Source organism: Cavia porcellus, unplaced genomic scaffold (genome assembly GCF_034190915.1).
Source record: "Cavia porcellus strain 051 isolate PalLab524CR breed Dunkin Hartley unplaced genomic scaffold, mCavPor4.1 scaffold_23, whole genome shotgun sequence".
Lineage (NCBI taxonomy): Eukaryota > Metazoa > Chordata > Mammalia > Rodentia > Caviidae > Cavia > Cavia porcellus.
Window position 1 is genome coordinate 39,390,337 of NW_026947506.1, and position 22,051 is coordinate 39,412,387.

The following is a 22,051-nucleotide window of genomic DNA, read 5'->3' on the forward strand; positions in this document are numbered from 1 at the left end:
CATGTAATGCCTCAGAAATAATATTTTGATAAATGGTGTATTGCTTACTGAACAGTATTAGAGATAAAAATACTATTGGTTTAGCTTTTGATGCTTGGAAATTCTGTGTGTTATGTGTGTGAGGAAGTTGTAATGTGTCTGGTAGCTGCATATTGGTCTGTATTTTCCCTCCCTACATAATGAGCTTTTTTTCCCTTCCCATGATGGAGATCATTTTGTCAGCCTTGTGTGTTTTTCCTGTATGCTAAAGCCTATGAAAAAAGTGACTCCCTGAGCAGCTTCCTTCTTCTGAAACTTGTGAAGTCATCACAATGATTACCTTAAATCTGTCCTACCTTTCCCAGGGATCTCTTAAAGCACTTCCCCTCTCCAGCTTCTGTCTCTTGGCTGGTTTCTTCTGGTAACCGGGAACTCAACTGCTTCACTCACTCCTTTGAATCGCTTGCCTTCATATCATGACATATTTTTCACCTCTAATTAGTAGTCACTGAAATACCTTTTCCTGCTGCTGAGCCTGACATGCTAGGACATATTCAGTGCCAGATCTGATCTCTAGAAACTGCCCTCTCTATCTGGGAGCAGATTAGGTCACAGGTGAGTCTTCATGAACTACTGGCCAAAAACGGGTGGGTATGGGAGATGTCTTTATTGAAGTTGAAAATTTTCTTACAGTAACTTGCTAAATAAAGATAATGGATGTTCTGTCAACATGTTAACTCAGTATATTTTCCGGTGGCCTGACCTGTCACTAGAAGTTCTCTGCCCACAAAGCATTTCATCACCAGGCAGCAGCTTCATGACCTATGGTGAGGGTTAAGTTACTTTATCTCTGGCAGCTAAATGCCACCACCTCTGCTAATGCAGAATTCTGTTACTCCCACTGACACTAGTGAGTGGTTCAATGGCTGAATCATCATCTACTGCTAATCCTAGCCTCAGTGACAACAGCTGTTGACCTAGGCAATACTGATTGCTCCCATCCTGGTGCTCTCTAATGAGTGAATGAGTTCTTTGGGTCCTCCAGGGCAGTGGTTGCTGTCCCTGGAATCATAGACCAGTACCTGTCTAGGGCCTGTTAGGAGCTAGGCAGCACAGCAGAAAGTGAGCCAGGAGAGAGGAGTGAAGTTTCAGTATTGCAGCTGCTCCCCACTGCTAGCAGTGTGGCCTCAGCTCTGCCTCATCAGACCAGCAGTGGTACTAGATTTTCACAAGAGCATGTGAACCTGTGTGTGTGAACCCCACATGCAAAATTTGTTTTCCATAAAACTAGTCCCTGATGCCAAAAAGCTTGGGGACTGCTGCTCTAGGGTAACATAGTTTTGTGTTGGTTTACCGAGTCTTATGCAATCTGCTAATGGCAGCATCTCTAGTCATATATGGTAAAGTTTTAAACAGTTGGAATTTTGTTTTTTGTTTACTTGGGGTACATACCCAGCCCTTAACTTTATTTTGAGACAGGTCTCACTGAGTAAGTTGCAAAGATTCATTGCTGCTGCTGCAATAAAGTACCACAAATTTTGATGTTTTAAGGTAATACAGCTTTATTATGTTTCTGTTTCATGTGTATGTTGTGTGTGTGTGTGCGCGCACATGCGTGTTGGAATTGAACTCACTACTTTGCACTTGCCAGGCAGGTTCTGTGCCACTGAACTATATCCCCAGCCCTTTCTTACATTTCTGTAGGTTGGAATTTTGAAATGAATCTCACTTGGCTAAGGTGGCAGCAGGGATGTGTCCTTTTATGGAGACTCTTGGAGAGACTCTCCTGTTTCCCTTTCCAGCATCTAGAAGCCCCCACACTCTAATCTTATCCTTCCCATCTTCAAAGCCAGCCATGGAAGATCTCTGGCATTCTTCCATAGTCACATCTAACCTATGTCTTCTGCCACCTCCTTCATTTTAAAGAACCCTCTTCATTACAGTGGAGCCACCTGGGTAATCTCACTGTCTTCAGGGTTAGCAATTTTTGGGAGCCATTATCCTGCCTACCACACACTGTCTACAAATGTGTTTGCAGGACATTACGACCCCAGCTTATTCTGCACTCCAGCACTATAACTCCCTCTCCCAGTCCAGTGCTTCGAGAGCTACTTCCCCAATGCACTTCTCTGGTGAGGGTCCACAATACTCCAGGGGAAAAGCCATTTTCTGTTGCAACACAGAGAAGCTACTACACTGAGACCTAATTCTAGTTCCTTCATACACGTCAGGGAAGGGCTAGGGATATAGCACAGTGGCACAAACACTTGCCTGGCAAGTGGAAGGTCATTAGTTCAATCCCTAGTACAAAAGACAAAAATGGTCTCCAAAGGGAAAAAGAAAAATAAGTCTGTTCTAGTAAGAGGGTGAAGAATATTATTTTTTCTTTTTCTTTTTTCGGTACTGGGGATCAAACTCATGAGCTCACACTTGCCAGATCCAGGCACTTACACTGCTGAGCTAAATCCTCAGCCCAAGAATGTATCTTCTAAACCATGGGTTTCAGGAAAACTGGACATTAAATTATCTGTTGTTTGTTCAAATTCAAGCTTATTGGATACCCTGTATTTTTGTTAAATCTGGAAACTTCGCCAATAGATGGCCTGAATAGAAATTCAAGAAGATGGGTATTAACAGTAAGGGCAATGAGGTATGGTGCTCGGAGGTAGAGGCAGGAAGATCACAAGTTTGAGTCCAATCTAGGCAATTTAGCAAGGCCTTGTCTCAAAAGGGTTAGGGATGTAGTTCAGTACAAAGGCCTCGGGTTTAGTCCATAGTACCCACTGCACTGTCCCAAATAAAAACAACCCAATGAGGGCATTAAATTATAACTTTAGAATCACATGTGACTCAGGTTTTTTCTTGTGTTTGAAGACAGGCTACTAAGGAAATAATGTGAAAGACCACAGATGCTAGCATTATTACTATTTTGCTATTCAATAAATGGTTCTGGAATAACTGGATGTCTATGGAAAAAAACTGTAGACACAGACCTTATACCATTCACAAAATAACTCAAAACCTTCATAAAGTAACATAAAGATAAAACAAAATTGTACAGTGCTAGAAGATAACAGGAGAAAATCTAGATGACCTTGGATTTGGCAATGACTGGATACAGCACCAAAAGTGCAACCCATGAAATAATTGATAAACTGAATTTTTAAGTTTTTTTTTTTTTTTTTTAGCCAGGCACTGCAGCACATGCCTATAATCCCAGCTATTTGGAATGCTGAATGTGAAGCCTTGTCCACATAGCAAGACGCTATCTCTATTTTTTAAAAAAAAATTAAAAATGGTTTGTGTTCTGCGTACAGCCACTTTGGAAAGCAGTCTGATGGTTTCTTACAAAAACTGACAATACTCTCTCTGTACAATCCAGCAATCACATGCCAGTGTTTACCCCAAGGAGTTGAAAATTATGTCCACACAGATGTTTATAGCATCACTTAGAAACGCCCAAATATCCTCTGGTAGATGAACAGATAAACTGTAGTACAGCCAGACAATACTGTATTATCCATCTTTAAGAAGAAATGAGTACCTGGGTGTGGCCACATATACCTATAATGGTAGCACTCAAGAAGCTGAGGTAGAAGGTGCAACCGACCAGGCTGTTACTTAGGATCTACCCGGCTCCAGGGATCAGTTTTCTGCCATTTGTGCTTTTAGCAAAAACCCTGTGGCCACCTCTGACTCTAATACACAAACTTTGTTTTCGTTTATTTGAAGTTTCTCATGATCAGAACACAATAACCTAATTTGTAGTCCTCACTGGACCTAAACGCCAAAAATAGTTCACGGTTAAGAAAAATGCAAAAACTCTTCCATTACCAGTTTACAGACCTAGTACCGTGTGCTCTTCAAATCCCCGTTAGTTTCTAGACTGTACCACACCCCTGAAAAAATCCTGGCCAGAGCTAGTGAACTGGCCGCTGCCTCCCCTCCCCCTGCAGCCCCTTCTCTCCGTAACCTCTTCTCCCCGCACCCCGCCCCCATCCCAAAGTGAGGATCATCAAGTTGGTTAAACCTCCTAAATCCTAGAGGGACCGGAAGTCCGGGGGCTCTAGGGTCTCCTCGGGCCGGGTTTTCCCGGAAGTGGATAAAGAGCCCGAGATCCTGAGATTTGCTCCCAGCGGCTATACCTGGGCTCACCCTCAGGCCTTTTAGTTCTTGACCCTGCACCGGACCGGAAACAGTGTTGGCCTGTGGGGTCTGGAGAGTCAGCCGCAGCTTGTGAGCCAGAGACGACCAAGAGTAGCGGGGCTGGCCGCGTCCAGGTCGGGAGAGCCCAGAGCTCGGCTGCAGAAGGCATTTGTGTTCTGTTGCACTTCTGTTGGCCATGGCCTTGGTCCCTCTGTTACCTGAGTTTTAGTGCAAAAGCCCTAGGTCTAGGGGTTCCAAAAGAGTGGCCTTGGCCACCCGTCCCAAGGTGCCGGTCAAAGAAATGAACGGTGGTGAAGGGCATGGAGGATTTTTAATCATTGTAGCCACGACTGTAAAGGACAAATTCAAGATCTGTTTCCAAGTGATTGACAGAACCTTTGTTTTAGAAGAGGGGAACAAAGGCAAGGATTGGGGTTCCCATGGATGGTGGAAAAGGTAATCCCTGCCTGGTTGATAGCTATCTCACAACTGGCTCTGCAAGGTGGCTCCGGAGAAGTCCTTACTGCGTAAGCGAGAAACCTAGTTCCCAAGAGATGGTTTCCTGAGGGTGGAGGGGCGGTTGACCTGCTTTTGTAGGGCTGAGATTTGGCTTTTCCTGAATATGAGATGACTGAAGGTTTAGGCAGTGGAGACTTCTAGGCACCATTGCCAGGAGCCTAGGCTAGGACATTGTAAAACCGGACAGTTGAATGTGTCTGGGTTCTTCAGAATACCACACTTAGTTCCACTGATCTAAGTGTCTTCAATCAAAGGTAATTTAAGTAGATATTTGCATACAAGATCTGACCCAGTCTTTCCCGCAAAGGAGACAGCTACAGAATGAAAGAGATGCCAACCTTATCCTGCTTTTAGTTACCATGGGGCATCTGAAGGCCCATCTCTTAAGTCCATGTGATAAGAGAGAGAAAGTTGGTTGGGAGGTTGACAGCGTGTGTTTTTAATACTTCAAGTGGACACTGTGACGGATTAAGCCATTTAATCCAGTACTCAAGGTTCTGAGCACAGAATCAAATGTATGATACATAAAAAAATAAAATTTTAAAAAATGTATGATGCATAAAAACACAAAAGTCAAAGCCTGGCCAAGCTAGGACTGGATCCCAAGCCCTCAAAATTCTTGCATAGTTGAGTGCTTTTAATGGTTACAAAAATTGTTCCTTACTACAGAGTTCATCTGCTTATTTGATCTATATCCTAATTTTTTTCTAATAGCCTAAATTGATATATGCTATTTTTTAAAAATTTGACTAATGCAGATATTTACTTGCATAGTAAACATAATAAACATAGTTGCTTAATATTTGTTAACAGTGGTTCTTACTGACTTTGCCAAGCATAATTTAATATTATACATACATACACATATTTTTTAAAAAATGGTGTTATATATGCAATTCTAGACTCTGTCCTTGTCTGTCTTTCTCTCTTTCTCTCTTGGTACTGGTAATTGAACCTAGAACCTTCTCACTGAGGTATAGCCCCATCCCATTTCTATTATATTTTATCTTGAGCCAGCATCTTGCTAAGTCATCAGATTGCCCAGGCTGCACTCAAATTTACTATTAAGTTTGCTCCTGCCTCAACCTCCCAGGGGCCTGCAATTGTAAGTGTGTGTCACCACACCCATTTTGGACTCTGCATTTTAAAAATAAAACCATGTAGCTGGTGAGCTGGTTGCCTTTCCATGTTAATATGTGTGGATCAAATCCTGTTTTATTGATCACATAATTTAACCTGTTACCTCATAGGTAACACCTGGATGTTTGCTATTCCTTTGTGACTACAAAGGACTTTTTGTACATCTTTCTTTGCAGACTTACAGAAATATTTTAGTACAACGAATTCCTAGTAAAAGAATTGTATACTATACATTTACAATTTGTGTTTTCAGATTGCCTTCCAGCTTACATGCCCACTACCAGAATTATTTTTTTTCCTGCCTTTTTTGAGACAGGGTCTTGCCATGCAGTTACACTGGGTTTGAGCTCACTTTGTAGCTCAGGCTGGTCTTGAACTCACAATGATCCTCCTACCTCAGCCTCCCAAGTACTGGGATTATAGGTGTGTACCACCACACCCAGCCCACTACAAGAATTTTGTGTTTAGAAAAGCTTTTCCCATGCTAAAACAAACAAAACAAAAAATACCATTATTTTTATTGATTCTTTAGTGTTTGTAAGAGGAACTTAAGAGACTGGGCTTGCAGTAAATAAAAGCAGATTTATGTTTGGTATCTCTGCCTTCATTTTTTGTCTCCTTTATTACCTTGAAACTTGGGATCATTCTAAGTACCAGAAAACCCCCCCAAAAAAAACATTAAAAAAAACAACTTTGGATCAGCTGGGCATGCTTATCTCAGCAGTTGGGAGGCTGAAGCAGGATGATTTCACTAGTTCAAGGCCAGTCTAAACTACATAACAAGACCCTTTTTCAAACAAGCAAGCAAAAAACTTTGGATTATATTTCTACTTAGTTCCCTAGAAATCTCAGCCATTGTTCTAAACCTGCAGCTACCATGGATTCCAGGAAAAGCAGAGCCTTGCTGACCACCCCAGGATGAAGTCATCCCCCTGAAGCCAAAGGAATCATGCCATGTCTGAACTGAGGCTGCCCCATAACCAGAACCCAAATTGACCCCCAACAATGATGGTTCTTGCAGAACCAGTCTTGAGATAACCATCAACCAGACCACGACTTCCCAGGATTACCTACTCTGCCAACTATGCAAACCCCCAGCTATGCATACCTGCAACTCTTGCCTTTGTTCCCTTTTCTGTAAGACTCCAAGATTTCTGCCAGGCCCTGGAAGATAGGTCTTGAACCTCTCATCTCTCTTCCCAGCATGATCACACTGGTTAAATCTTTGTAGCCCTGCACTACTCTCCTTCTTGATTAGTGTCTTCAGATGAATGGTCAAACCTGGTCTGTTAGGACCCCTGGAATCAGGGCTTTTGCCCTAAAATGCCAGTAACTTTTTTTTTCATTGACTATTGAACTCAAACTTTTTGTTTGTTTGTTTTTTTGTTTTTTTCCTTTTTATTGGTACCGGGGATTGAACTCACGACTGCCTCCTTATAAGGCAGGCGCTTATGCCACTGAGCTAAATCCCCAGCCCCTGAACACAAACTCTTGCACATGCTAGATAAGCACTGTGCCACTGAGCTACATCCTAGACTTTATTTTTTCAGAGTCTTAGTTGACCCACCTGGACTTAAACTTTCTTTTCTTTTTTTCTTTCTTTCTCTCCTTCCTTTCTATTATCTGTTTGCCTATGTATCATCTGTCTGTCTTTCATTTTGAGACAGGATCTGGCTATGTAGTTCAGGCTTACCTTGACTTCACTATGTAGCCCTGGCTGGCCTTGAATTTATGGTGATCCTCCTGCCTCAGCCTCCTGAGTGCTGGGATTATAGGTATGCACCACTATGACTGGTTGGACTCAGAACTTGATCCTCCTGCCTCAGTCTCTTGAGTAGCTGAGTTTTCATGTGTGCACTACTATGCCTGGCCATGTGTCTTCATTTTTTAAAATAAGATATTATTGTCATTATTTTAAGAGTACATGTTCACAATATATCATGATTACATTTTCATGGAAAGTGGATACATCTTAGTTTTTCTTTTCTTTCCTTTTTTTTTTTCATCTCCTACCCCTTACCTCCCATCCTGCTCCCTCCAACTGTTAGTCCTCTTTTCATTTGAAAAAGCTCTATTTTCCATCTTCATTTTCCCACTTATATTCTTTTTTTCCAACTCCTTTCCCTCCCCTTCCTTCCTCCTCACTTCTTGTTCCCCAATCCAGAGAGATCAAAGACAGACAGAACCAGAGAAAGAAACAAATGCTTACATTTAAAAAGCCATTGATATTTAAGCTTGTCAGTAGAACTTAAATCACTTAACATTGTGTTGTTGAGTTGCATCCATCTGCCTGTTATCTGCTATTACAAATTCTGCAGCTGTAAATATGGGACTTCAAATATCCCTGTAATATATCTTTAACTCTTTTAGGAAGATATCTACAAGGGGGATAGCTGGGTCAAATGAAGTTTCTATTTTTAGTTTTTTGTGGAATCTGCACACTGATTTCCATAGTGGTTGTACAGTTTACCTTCCCACGAACAATGTGGACAAGTTCCTTTTCCCCAATACCCTTGTCAGCATTTGTTATTGATTTCCTGATGGAGTGTAGCACTCATTCTTTCTGGAGTAAGATGATTTTCGGTGTTGTTTTAATTTTCATTTCTCAAATGGCAGTGATGTTGAACTTTTTTTCTTACTTATTGGCCATTTGTACTTCTGAGAAGTGTCTATTCATGTTGGTTACCCATTTTTTGATTGGGTCTTTTGTGTAGGAGGACTCTATAATTTGTTCAGTCTAGATGTTGTATAGTTTAGATGTTAGTCCTCTGAGGAATAGCTGGGAAAAATCCTGCAGGTTGTCACTTCACTTGTTGGTGATTTCTTTTACTGTGCAGAAGCTTTTTAATTTGGTATGATCTTATCTGTTGATTCTCAGTATTATTACTTGTGCCACTGGGATTCTCCTCAATAAAATAGGATATTGTTGGGCGTGGCAGCGCACACCTGTAATCCCAGCACTCTGGAAGCTGAAGCAGGAGGATCCTTGTGAGTTGGAGACCACCCTGGGCTACAAAGTGAGCTAAAGGCCAGTCTGAACTGCATAATAAGACCTGGTCTCAAAAGACAAAAACAAACAAACAAACAAACAAACAAACAAACACCCTAGATGTTATTCTCTTTATCCTATGTGCTTAACATAAATGTGCCTATCATGTTTTTTATCAAATATTGTAAAATTATGGACTCTTTGCTTTAAGTTCTATTTCTACATCTCCCCATCTTTTTAGAATTGAAACTAAAAGAGCCAGGAATTTAGCTCAGTGGCATAAGTCCCTGCCTGGCAAGCATGAGGTCATGAGTTCAATCCCCAGTACCAAAAAAAATTGAACCTAAAAGTTTAGCATCCTTGTCCCTGTATAACCTTGAACTTGTTCCTATCTCCAGTGCCACAAATTCTGTTTGTCATTTCTATGCATTATTTTACACTTTTGCTAAATGTATATGCACAATTTAGCTAAATGTATATCACTTTCCTATAAAGGTGGGGTTTTTTTGTTGTTTCTTGTCTATTTGGTTTTTTGGTACCAGGAATCGAACTCGGGACTTTATGCTTGCCAGGCAGATCCTTGTGCTGCTGAGCTATATTCCTGGCCCCTGTGAAGGTTTTTTTTTTTTTTTGTCTTTTTCCTTTTTATCGGTACCCGGATCAAACTCACAACCGCCTGCTTGCAAGGCAGGTGCTTATGCCGCTGAGCTAAATCCCTAGCCCCTCCCTGTGAAGGTTTTTAAACTTGGAATAAATATACTTTTTCCACAACTTGTTTTTTCATTTATTACTAAAGATTTTAACCATGCTAATAAACTCGGGCTCCTTGGATAGCACTCCACAGTTAACTCATTCTTTTATTGACATTTAGATTGCCCCCCCCCCACAGTGCTGCAGTGAAGTGGCTGTGTCTCCACGTGTCCTTCCAGTTTCTGTCGTACTGAAATACAGTTGCTGGACGCGTGAGCACATGAATAGCTCCAGTTTTCTCAGATAAGCACCCAGCTTGTTTAGAGGGATAGTGGAACTGAGGCAGTAAAATGGATGTTTAAAAATTAGATTTTTTTTTTAAAGAGATAAACTGTTTCTTCAAAGTTACTCATCCGAGAGTGTAAATTGCCACCAATTTACACTCCTCCTCTCTGGCTCAACTGTATGGACAGAAAGTGATGCCTCTGTTAGAAAACTAGCAGTGTAGCTGTCTGAGTGCAATATGCAGATGCTGCCCCGGAGGTCGTCTGAGTGCAATATGCAGATGCTGCCCCGGAGGTCAGGTCCAGTTTTGTTTCCACAAGGAAGGGGAAGGGGGAATAAAGCAAGAGCAGGAGTTTCCTTGTCTCACTGTATCCCTCCTGTCTCCCTCGCAATAAAAGCCTTTGCACACCTCAACACACAGAGGAGGAGGTCTGAGAAGGGAGGAGGAGATTTAAAAGGCCCCTTCTCTCTGGTTGTGAGCTAGCTTTGAATAACCCTTTTCCTTTCCCACCAAAGCTGTCTCCCATGTCTCTTGGGAATCAAAAAAGTAGCACAGACCTGCGTGGCCATGGCTGCAGTTCCAGGTTACCCTTCCTCCCACTGCTGCCAGACTTTGGAGTTTGTGCTCCAGATGACTTAAGGGACTGCCCTTTCGGTGTTCCTACTTGCTTTTGAGACTGAGTAGTTTTTTGATACATTTTTGAGGAGTCATTCAGAGTCCTTTAAATTGCCTATCTATACATTTGCCTATTTTCCCTTTAGTATGTCTATTATGTAGAAATTCTTTATATTTGGGGGGAAATCACTTAGAAAACCACAAAAACCTAACATTTTAGGCATATTGCTGAGGAGATTATAAAGAACTCCATAAAGAGAAAGTGAATCTTTAATTTTTTTTGTATATCAGAGCCAATGTTTACTATTTACCATAGAGGTGTAAAAAACAGAAAATATAAATTTTGACCATGTAGCAGTTGACACATAAGTTCTCAGTGATCCTCCTTTCAAGGTTCTTTCTCTTAAAAAATATTAGATGGGGGCTGGGAATTTAGGTCAGCGGCATAAGCACCTGCCATGCAAGCATGTGGTCGTGAGTTCGATTCTCGGTAAAAATAAAGAAAAAAAAAAGACGAAAAAAAATACTAGATGGAACATTAGTGAAAAAATGTCACAGAGTTCATTTATACATTTAATGGAAAAGTCCTTTTTCATTATAATAATTATGACGACATGAAAATGGCATCTTTTGAGCTATTAGGTGCCAGGCAATGTGCTAAACAGTTTATCTACATGATTGGATTTATTATTATCTTTCTGTGTGTGTGTGTGTGTGTGTGTGTGTTTGTGTGTGTGTGGTACTAAGGGTTTAACCAGAGCTTTTATCATTGAGTTACATCCCCAGTTCTTTTTTTGTGAGACAGGGCCTTGCTAAATTGCCTAGATCGACCTTGAATTTGCAGTCATCCTGCCTCAGCCTCCCAGAGTGCTGGGATCATAGGTGTGTATCACCATGCCCTGCTTGATATCATCCTTATTTTTTTGATCCTATCCTTATTTTATAATGAAAAAATAGTCATGAGGAAATTAAGTATCTTCCATACAAGACTCTCACCAATAAATAAAAATAAATAAGTACACCCAGATAGTAAGCAGCAGAATAAAGATTTGATCCCCTGCAATATGACCCATTAGAGCCTCCACTATCCGTAGTACACAGGAACGGTACTCTTATAAATATGTGCATTTCACAATTAGACAATAATTACAGCTTCAGGATAGCCCTTTGACATTGCTGTTACCCAACCCCCTTATTTTGTAAAGCTTAGAACCAAATAGGAGGCCAAAGCTGTAGTAAGAAGCTGGGCTGAGCCTGGACTTCCAGTCCAGATTTATTTTTGCAGTTCAGTTCTGTGGTGATGCAAGCCCCAGTCCTTTGTCAGTTGTGGGTACGGCAAACATCTCTTGATATTTGCTTTTTATTCTCACTGTGCTTTCACCCCTTGAGCAAACATTAGTGTCTGTTCTGAAGATGATCCTGACTTCCTCTTATTTCAAATGTACATCTGAATCTTGTTTTGTTATATATCGTGCGTTGTTTACTATGGTTCTCCTTGATTTCAAGTGACACTTTTTCTTCCCTAGAGCTAAAGTCTTACTGTGTAGTTCAGAGTGGCTTTAAACTCATTATGTAGTTAAATTGGCCTGAAACTCTGCAATCCTTCTGCCTCAGCCTTCCAAATGTTAAGATTAGAGGCATGCATCACTACAAGCAGCTCAAATGACACTTGTGATACAGAGGTTAAATATGGGTACTAAATTTTATAAGGATTTTCCTTCTTCTTGCACTGTTTTTTAATACCGCCAACTATGAAATTGCTTCTTAGTTTCCTAAACTTTAAATTTTTAATGTTTCTCAGGTATTAATTGTAGGATCAGCTTATCAAATTATCCTTCCAAATCAACAAAAAATTTTTGACTTTTTGAGCACATAATAAATAGATTGATCTAGATTTTATTTTCCCATTACTGACGATTAAAGCTAAGGCCACACACATGAGGTAAGTGTTCTACTACTGAACTAAATCCCCAGCCCCCTTTTTATTTATTTATTTATTTATTTATTTATAGGTAGAAATAATACATACATTCAGAGAAAAAATAAACAGTAAGAAATCACTAGTTGATGTTTACATATTGTCATTTTACAAATAGTTGTTCAAGATACAAAAATGGAACATATAAAGTGGGAATTCAAACAGTGAGACCGCAAACAGTTCTGTTCAACTGTCCAACAAAAACTTAGTAACATGGTTGTCAGTCCTATACACTTAAACATACACAGTTATCCATATCTTCATTTATGTTTAAACAAACTAAAGCAGTTAAAATCATTTTGAATAAAGAATAGTAGTATTGCTGGATTTCACATCATGACACTCCATGATCAGCACTAGGTACTGTAGTGTCTTTTTTTAAAAATTTAATTTAAAGAAAGACTAAACAAAACAGAAAACAGGTAGAAATAATACATAATTTCAAAGAAAAAAATAAACAGTAAGAAATCACTAGTTGATGATTATAGATTATCTTCTTACAAATAGTTATTCAAGATACTAAAGTGGAGCATATAAAGTGGGGATTCAAACAGTGACATTGCAACCAGTTCTGTTCAACTATCCAACAGAAACTTAGAAATATGGTTATCAATCCTATACACTTAAACATACATGCAGTTATCCATATCTTCAATTATGTTGAGATTGAACAAACCCAAGCAGGCTAATATCACTCTGAACAAAGAATAATACTATTGCTGGGTTTCACATTATGACACTCCAGGATCAGTACTGGGTATTTTAGTGTCTCTTTTTCTTTAAAGTATCTGTTCATTTCGTCATGTGTCATAAGATCAGTTCTCATAAACTGTTTATAGATTCTACACATGCATGAGTCTTAACATGTATTTCTATCCTTTCTATATTAGAGGGAGAAACAAAACAAAGCATGGCAAAACAAAACATATTCCTATAAATACATGAAACAAAATAAACATATAAGACCATTGTACAAAGAGTTCCACCACGGTTCCTGTGTTGTGTCTTGTTATCTCCAATAGAATTGGCTCAGGCTGCCTTAGGCTTTTGATCTCATGCTTCAGCCTCCTACGTAGCTAGGACTACAGGTGTGTGTCACCATCCTTGGCCCTGACTAGATTTCCGGTGTTAGGCTACTGATAGCCTTTAAGTCCTCTTCCTAAGCCTGATGCCCCCTCTCTGGTGGCAGCCAGAGATTAAACCATGAGGGGCTTGCCTGAGTGTCTGTGCAATCACCTCAGTTTGACTCCCTAACAACCCAAAACCAGGCCCATCAACTTTGCTTGCTCCCTCAAGCAGTCTCAGACTAGAGAGAACTGCTTCCTCTCCTAGAAACACACATTCTTTACATAGCAAACCTTTGCATTCCCTTCGTGTGTGTGTCACTGTCAGTCTCAAAATTAGAACTAAATGTTTGTATCCACAGGGAAACAGGAGGGAGATCCACTTACCTCTGCCCAAGCTGTAACACACTGGATTGACTAGGGATTTTAAGAGATTCTCTGCCACATCATATCTTTCCATTTGCTTTCGTTTTTAATTTTACTGGTACACTTTGGATATACATAATAGAAACATTCATCATAGGTAATTTATACCTGTACTTGATATGTCTTGCTTCTTTTTTCCCATTCCTCACCCCTTCCTTTAACCCTCTTCCCCCATCCCCTTATTTGCAAAAGCTTTGTTTCCATTTTCTCCTTCTAATCCCTCTTTCTGTCCTTGTCCTTTCTTTACTCTGCCTCCCCCGCCCCTTTTTTTTTGTCTTTTTGAAACAGTGTCCTGCTATGCATTTAGGCTGGCCTTCAATTCACTTTGTAACCCAGGCTGGTCTCGAACTCAAGGCAATCCTCCTGCATCAAGCTCCTGACTGCTGGGATTATAGGCATGTGTCACTATGCCTGGCTAGTTGGTTATTATTATAGAAAGGATTGTAATTCATATATTTATTTTGTATCTAGCAACTCGCTGAACTTTTATTATGTCTAGTAACTTTTTTGAAGGTTTAGAAGTGTATGCAGTCTACCTTGTCATTTTACAAGAATGTTTTACATTTTCTTTTCCAATTCTTGTGCCTTATGCTTTAATGTATTGGTTAAGGCCTTCTGTCAAACAGAAATCATCTTAGCATGGACTTTTGTCTTGTTTGTAATTTTTAGGGAATTGTTCCTCACAAGTAAGTACTTATATTTGATTTTGATAGCTACAGGATTTTTGAGAATTTTTATCATGAGTGTTTATTTGTTGTTTTTAAATTTTTTGAGACAGGATCTTGCTGTGCAGCCCAGGCTGAGCTCAAACTCGAGGCAATGCTCCTGTCTCAGCTTACTGATGCTGAAATTACCAGTGTGTGCCAACATCATGGTGTTGAGTTACCTAATGCTTTTCTGTCTTTTGAAATGATTGCAGGGTTTTTCTCATTTAATCTGATATACATTACATGTATAGATTTTTAAATGTTTAACTATCACATCCCAGAAATAAAATATATTCTGTTATATTTTAATATGCCGTGAAAAATTATTTTAGCATTCATATTCATAAGACTGATTAATTTCTCATTTGATTAAACTATCCTTGTAAATTGGTTTAGATAGCTTTCCCTTCTTTGAGTATTGATGAGGATAGAGATTCCATTGACATTTGGTAAAACTTTTTAAAACCATCCAGGCTTGGCTAGGCATGTAGCTCAGTGGCAGAGCCTTTTTTGCAAGGCTCTGGCTTCAATCCCTAGCATCACCACCAAAATCAATTAATCAACCAATCTGTCAGTCAGTCAGTCTAGGCTTGCTGTGTAGTACATAGGAGATTATGGGCTTCACATACAATTTATTTTCGTTCATTCTACAAGTGTTTATACCGTCTACAAGGTATGTGTAAGGTACTATTCTCAGAGTTAAGGGAATAAGAGTGAACAAAACAGACAATCCTTTGAGTTCAAGGTTTTGGTGCCAAAAAAAAAAAAAACCCAGACAATCCTGCTCTCAGGAAGGTTATAGTCTAGTGCAGGAAGGCAGGCAATAAACAAAACAATGAGTAAAACTAATCATATGTGTATGCTAACAAGTTGTATCCTATCTGAGAAAAAGTAGAATATTTAGCACCATGACCCTACAACTCCCCTCTTGCCTCTGTGTGTGTGTGTGTGTGTGTGTGTGTGTGTGTGTGTGTGTGTGTGAGAGAGAGAGAGAGAGAGAGAGAGACAGAGAGAGACAGAGAGAGAGAGAGAGAGAGAGACTGGGGATTGAACTCCGGGCCCTTGTACTTAGCTATATCCCCAACCCTTTTAATTTTGAGACAGGGTCTTGCTAAACTGCTGAATTTCCCAGAATGGCCTCAAACTTGCAATCCTTCTCTCTCACCTCCCAGAGTACTAGGATTACAGAGGTGCATCACCCCACCCAGGTTTAACTCTGTTCTAAAGCTCTCATCAAGTCAAGGGGCTATGATAAGCATGCCTGGACTGGACTGTCCAGATAAGTTTTATCTAAAGGACACTGAGAACCGGGCAAACTAGTGTTATCTGTAGAAACTGCCTTCCTGCCCATATGCTAAGTCAGCCGTTCCTTGGAATTCTGGTCACACAGTAGAACAAAAGAAAGCTCATGATGTCAGTGCTTATGCAGTTTTAACCTACAAACCCCACTTTCCTACAATATTTTTTAGGGAATATTTTGCAGGAGACTGGTGAAGGCAGTAAGTGCTAGCAGTCCAGCTGGCCATCTCCGAAGGCTCCAAGTACTTTTTGGCAAATACTTGCCCAAGCCTTCACCACTGAACATTCTGAGTGGTGCTGCTGTTGAGTAGGTGTTGCTTGTGGCCTTGTTGAGCAATGTTATTGCAGATTATGCTTCTTTCATGGGTTTTGCCCAGTGGTCCTGATGATGGGTATGCGACTCTTAAGCTTTTGCCAAGGTGATGTTGAATAGTATGCACCCCTTGGGAACCTTACAGGCAGTGCTGCTGGGCTTGTACAGTTTCTCTTGGACACTTCTCTGTTAGTATCAGTTAACCCTCTGCCCTCATTAATGTTACCTATCAGTGGAGAGTTATGTTACTCCATTGAGATAGAAATCATGAACTGGCAAAGTGTAGTTCTGCTATGGACTCGGTAGTCCCTGCTGGTTATTGCTTTTTTTTTTTTTTTGGCTTATCTTTGTCAGCAGCTGACCTCTCAAATTCTTTAGCCTGAAGAAGAAAAATGACATACATAATTTTTTTAAAGCCACTACTCTGTCCACACAGCATAAGAACTCTGAGTAGCTTTACTGGATATCCTGACCCAAAACTAACAAAGAAGTAAATCCAGGCTTTATTTGAATAGGACCTGTGCTGCAGCCCAGGGCAGTCCCTGTGTAAGAGGGAGCCCACTTAGACCAACCCAGGAAGTCTGAGGCCAGTGCTGCTTGTACAGCCATTGAAGGCCAATGCTTGGTCCAAATGCAAGTCTGCTTAATGATCTGACTTCAAGCCGGTGAGTGATCCAGATTTGAGCCTGCCAATTGGCCCAAATTGGTCTAAACTTAAACCTTCACATCCCAGCCTGCTGATTGGCCCAAATTTAACCCTACATCTTAAACTCCAGCTTGCTGCCCTCAGGATAAACATCTTCCAGAGCAGATGTGGAGCAACCAGGACAGCCACAGCTTTCCCTGTGGTGGTGCAGTGACCGGAGCCGCGGGAGACAGGAGGCCAGACTCGAGCAGGATCAGCTCTCAAAGTTTATTGCGTACAGCGAACCGGACCTAACAAGGTCCGCCACCCTCAACGTTGGTTCCTCTTCTGCCCGTTAGGGGCAGGGACAGTCTCTTATAAGGGAAAACAGCATCCAATCATAGCAAAGCAAGCCCAGCAAGCTAATAGGCTAGCATCATCGGTAGCTGGGCAGACGTGGCAATTTGGCGGGCTTGTTCGGGCCGGGAAGAACCCGGAAGCAGGAAATGGGCGCCATCTTAGGGGACCGGTCAGGCGGCTCCCCACATCTCCCCCTTTTTTATTTATTTGAAAATGTGATGTCATGTGGGTCCCTCTAGGGTGTTTATAATCTTGTTATTGTTGGACACCTTGGAGCGGGTCTACTTTGTAGGCCGAGGCATGAGAGAATGTAGAGGTCTATACCCTGCTGTGCATCACCTCGTTTTGTGCATATCCCCCCGGTAGGACCATGCTCAGGGTGAGTGGTTTATTTTTTTGCAGGGCCAGGCATATATGAACTGAACCTGGATGCATATAGACATTTATTTATGCCTTCCCCCCAACCTTTGAGGCGGATGGCACTGCAGTACCCTTGGTCTCGCATCTCAATGCCAATAATTTGGCTCCAGGAGGGACCCCTGGCCTTAAAGGCCATATATATCTGAGTGGAGCCTATCTTAGGTTGACTGGGAGGACGTCTCCCGTCTTACCCGTCATTGGCTTGCCCACTCAGCTTTTATAACTGATGTTCTGCGACATGAAGGAGATATGCGGCGGCCTATCGACCCGATGGGCCGCCCGCTGCCATTTGCATGGCTGCCATAGCCGCGACCTTGACCTGTTGCTGGGTTTGCATAAGGCGGTCTAACAAGCATTTGATAACCACAAGCCCTACTAGGATAGCCATGGTAATTAGGATCCAAAAAGAGGTAATCGTGGGACAGAAGGAAGAGAAATGGAGGGTCGACCGGAGTTAAGCGGGTGGGTCATAATCAAGGACTGTTTGATTGATGGTGTAAATCCTGGGTGAGGCGGGTGAGGCCGCCGAAAAAGGTGCCAATGTGGGCGGGTGGTGCCAAGGACCCCAAAGATATTGTGGTGGTTTTGTGGAATCTGAGCATATCACAGGGGTGATTAATAGGAACCCACAGAATAGAAAAAACTCCAAACCAGACATTTTAGTTTGTAGATGGTCTCGGGCGCTGAGCGTCGGTCCCAGAAGGGTCGAGTTGACTTGTGTCTGCGGGCTTATCCTCCTGTGCTTTATCAGGAACTGGTGGGGAGTTTACTGCTCGCGTCAATCTTTCCGGGACCCACAGCGGCTCGCGACCTGGTTCCTGTGGGAAGACACAAACCGCACCTCGGGTCCAGCTAACCACTGGATCCGGGCCCATCCATTGTCCTGTAAGGACATCTTTCCATCTAACCAGCCCTTTGTCGGTTGGGGACGGATTGCTATGTTCCATGGCAGGGGAATGATTATTGTGGTTTAAATTGAGAAAATTTATGGTAAAGAGTGCCAATGATATTCTTCCTTTGGGCATTAGGCCGTGGCCTATCCCCTCTTTTTGCTTTTGTAAGACACCCTTGAGTGTCCGATGTGCCCGTTTAATGATGCCTTGTCTTTGAGGGTTATATGGAATGCCATGCTTAAGGACAACATCCGTTTGTTGACAGAATGTTATAAAAGTTTTGCTGGTGTAAGCAGGACCATTGTCTGTTTTTAATATATTGGGCTTTCCCCAAGCAGCCCAAGCTGCAAGACAATGATTAATAGCATGGGTGGCCCTTTTTCTAGGTTCTGCCGAAGCAAACATAACCTGAGAAGCGGTGTCAACCGAAACATGTACATATTTGAGTTTTTTGAATTTTGGGATGTGTGTAACATCCATTTGCCAAATATGATTGGGGCGCAGTCCTCTTGGGTTAACACCAATAGATTGTTGAGGTGAAGAGATTACACAGGCCGGACAATGTCGTATTATGTCTCGTGCTTGTGCTCTCGTGATGTTAAAGTGCGCCACAAGGGTGCGGGCATTAACATGGAACTGAGAGTGGAATTTTTGGGCCGATTCTAGAGGACTGGGAAAGGTGAAGATCTATACTGGGCGCGTGGCCAAGTCCGCCAAGGCATTACCTTCCGCCAAGGGTCCAGGTAGGTTAGTGTGAGCTCTGATATGTGAAATGAACATTTTTGAGGTCTTACTCCATAGTAGATGTTGAATACCTCGGAATATGGAGGCTACCGTCGAAGAGGGTTTGATGGGACCTGCCGTCTCTAAAACCTGGAGAGCATTTACCACATATTTGGAGTCTGACAGGAGGTTAACGTCGCCTGGGAAGCGACGTAAGACTTCCTGTATTATCTGGAGTTCGACCACCTGGGGTTGGTCTGGAGTGAATTGGATAGTTTTTGGCTCTTGACCCATAACCACATATGCGCCTATGCCTGATTTGGAGCCATCCGTGAAGATTATTGGAGCTCCAGTTATGGGGTATGTGGATGTAACCTTGGGAAAAATCACAGGGTGTACTGTAATAAACTGAAGTAGTGGGTCTTTTGGGAATTGATTATGTATGGTCTCTTGAAACGTACACCGGAGAATCGCCCAGGAATCTAGACACGTTGTTAAGGTCTCAATTTGTTCTCTTGTGTATGGTACATGTAGGGAGGAAGGAGGCACCCCAAAGTGTTGTATGGCTTGTGAGATGCCCTCTAAAGACAGGGAAGCAACCGAGTCTGGATAATGATCAATAGCTTTAGCGGGTGACATTTTTGGATGGACCCAAAGCAAGGGTCCCTGTTGCCAAATGACAGCCGTGGGTTGTCTAGCTGTCTTGAGAACGCACCGGGCCACCCAATTTACGGCACAGGCGTGTCCACTCTTTTAAGGACCTATTTTTGTTAGTTCTTAGGACATCACGGCACTCCTTAGTGCACTGTTTAAAAATCAATTGTTTTATGAGAGGGTGAGCCGCCTCAGCATCTGGAAAAATCCTGTTAGCGGCCTCAAGCATGCGGGCCACAAAGTCTGAAAATGGCTCTCCCTGCCCTTGTATAATTTTTGTAAGGTGACCTGTATGTTTTCCCTTTCTAGCCAGCCGTCTCTAGGCCTGGAGGCCACAGCGGCTAATTTGTTTATAAACCTGGCGAGGGTATTGAGTTTGATCTTTTTTAAAGGCTCCTCACCCTAATAGCATATCCCTGTTCTACTCTCTCTGGTTATTTTTCCTGTTGGCTGCCGCCTGCTCTATACAGAATTTCTCATTTCAGGACTTCCAATCTAAATATTGTCCGGGGGAGAGGCAGGCGCGTGCCAGCTGGGTCCAATCTCCAGGAGTTAAAAACAGACCTGCCAATGCCTCTAAAAGCGCCATGGTAAATGGCGCATTGGGCCCATAAGCTGAAACTGCGTCCTTGATAGCTTTAAGTTGTTTAATTTCTAAGGGCTCATAATATCTTCCTCCTCCCCTGCCTCCTACTTGTACCGGGAATGCATGGAGACCGGAACACTCAAAGGGAAGCCGCAACCATACCCTCTGGTGGAAGGAACGTCCTCCTCCCTCCCCAGATGGGGGCGCAGAAGGCAACCCAGGAAGTAGCTCTCCCTCTAACCAGGGCGGTGCCATAGGTTGTGGGCGCCCTCTGGCGGCCACGGGTGGAGGTGGCAGCCCAGGGAGCAACTCCTCTTCCGGCCACAGCGGTGCAGTGGGACCTGGCGCCCTGAAGGGGGTGATCGTGGGTCGTGAACTTGCCAAAGGGCGGAAGGGCTTAAGCTCCTCCCGTAAGGCGGAATAGCTCGAGCAGGGTGGTGTTTGGTTCCTCTTTTTATCCTCCCGAGCCCTGAATTCCTCTTTAAGCTGTGCAGGAGGGTCCTGTTTAGTGAAGACAACCTCCTCTTCTGAACCTTCTGAATCAGAATCAGAATTAGAGCCCTGAGGGTCCTCCGGAGACCCACAATCGGCAGTGGCTCCAGGCTCCTCTGAGCATTTCGATCGAGCTTTATCAAAAGCCTGTCGGGCTGTATGAAGTCTGGGGATCTGCTCATCCGTTAGGCAAGCTCTAATCATCTCCCATAGGGGTAGAACCATAGGGTCTAAGAGACCCCTCTCCTGGGCACATCTAAGGTCTCCTCCCAGCTTTTCCCACGATGGGAGAGTTAGTGAGCCCGTGGGCCAAAACCAGGGGGCAATATCATTGATATGATCCAGGAACCTCGAGAAGGTGACCCGGTTTATGTAGATGTTTCGGGTCCGCAGTAAGACCCTTAGGGAATCGGCAAGGGGCTTGCGAGCAGCGTTGCCCATATTAGCGAAGCGAAAGCAAAACAGATGCAAAGGGAAAAAAGAAAAAAAAAAACCGGCGTCCACTCGTGTGGCACTCAAAATCTGTTAGGTGCGTCCACCCAACCCAGGTGATCCAGTACTCACCTGTCCCGGGAACCGCTGTATCTCACGTAGCTGATCAGGGTGAAGAGAAGAGGCACTCAGGGCCTTCCGTTGTTATTGGGCCAGGTTCTCCGTCGTACCGCAGGCGACAGCAATCGCACCTCCCGGCCGAAGAGGCACGTCGCTGAGCCTTTTCTCCCCGTACGGGCCACCAGATGACCGGAGCCGCGGGAGACAGGAGGCCAGACTCGAGCAGGATCAGCTCTCAAAGTTTATTGCGTACAGCGAACCGGACCTAACAAGGTCCGCCACCCTCAACGTTGGTTCCTCTTCTGCCCGTTAGGGGCAGGGACAGTCTCTTATAAGGGAAAACAGCATCCAATCATAGCAAAGCAAGCCCAGCAAGCTAATAGGCTAGTGTCATCGGTAGCTGGGCAGACGTGGCAATTTGGTGGGCTTGTTCGGGCCGGGAAGAACCCGGAAGCAGGAAATGGGCGCCATCTTAGGGGACCGGTCAGGCGGCTCCCCACAGTGCAGGAAACGTTAGGGGATGTGAGCTGTTTGACTGATAGCTGTTGCATCTCCAAGTAAAAGCTGGTGCCCAAACCAGGAAACTTCAGGAGGG

At 42.9% G+C, this 22,051-nt stretch overlaps 1 long non-coding RNA gene across 1 annotated transcript; it reads right to left on the minus strand.

Moving 5' to 3' along the window:
* Positions 1-17,147: 17,147 nt before the first annotated feature.
* LOC134472503 (uncharacterized) lies at positions 17,148-21,876 on the minus strand. Its single transcript, XR_010042343.1, has 2 exons — positions 21,469-21,876; positions 17,148-18,374 (listed from the first exon to the last, which is right to left on the minus strand). It is a non-coding gene; the product is annotated as an uncharacterized LOC134472503 (long non-coding RNA).
* Between the last annotated feature and the right edge of the window lie 175 nt (positions 21,877-22,051).